A 589-nucleotide genomic window follows, 5' to 3' on the forward strand; every position below is an offset into this window, starting at 1 on the left:
TCCTATTCAGAATTTTGTTTGACATCTTTTGAATGAGAAATTTTGAAACCATTCGTTGATTCTAATGTCATAAGAGGATCTTGCGTTATGTGCTTTTGTGGTTTCTACAAAGGAATCCAGGTTTGCAATTAGACCTACATAATGCCTAGAAGGTTGATGTAATATTTTCAATTTCCTTTCTGCAGGGTAAGCCTCGCCGCGCCTCGGTTAGCACAAAGAAGCTCCCACCTGAGTAAATCTTTATCGCAGTCTGGACGCACACTTCTACATGTCATGAATTTAGTAAGAATTTCTTATACTTTTTGTATTGTATTTAAATTCAAACTGTGTTAGCTGTAACTGGAAACACTAATTTTTGCATTTACACTACTCTCATCTAATTTTTTAAATAGGTGACGCACAGACCTTAAGTAACGTGAAGATGATTTGCTAACATGAAGACTGCATACGACAAGGTTTGCAAGAGTTTATGGGTCTTTTGCATCATACAGTGACCACAAACTAATTTTCACACTCTTGCACATATACAGAAAAATTCAAGAAAGCAGTGCAGTGTGAGAAGTCAGGCAACAACATTGATCTATAAGAA

The 589-nt window shown here is 36.2% G+C and overlaps 1 long non-coding RNA gene across 2 annotated transcripts; it reads left to right on the forward strand.

The window, feature by feature from the left end:
• The first annotated feature begins 15 nt into the window (after positions 1–15).
• LOC106322194 lies at positions 16–589 on the forward strand. 2 transcript variants are annotated; one of them, XR_001266281.1, is made up of 4 exons: positions 16–120; positions 186–282; positions 393–455; positions 531–589. It is a non-coding gene; the product is annotated as an uncharacterized LOC106322194 (long non-coding RNA). The 2 variants fall into 2 exon arrangements; XR_001266280.1 differs by lacking the exon at positions 16–120 and having other exon boundaries at positions 131–282.

The sequence above is a fragment of the Brassica oleracea genome, unplaced genomic scaffold, assembly GCF_000695525.1.
Source record: "Brassica oleracea var. oleracea cultivar TO1000 unplaced genomic scaffold, BOL UnpScaffold09498, whole genome shotgun sequence".
Taxonomy (NCBI): Eukaryota; Viridiplantae; Streptophyta; class Magnoliopsida; order Brassicales; family Brassicaceae; genus Brassica; species Brassica oleracea.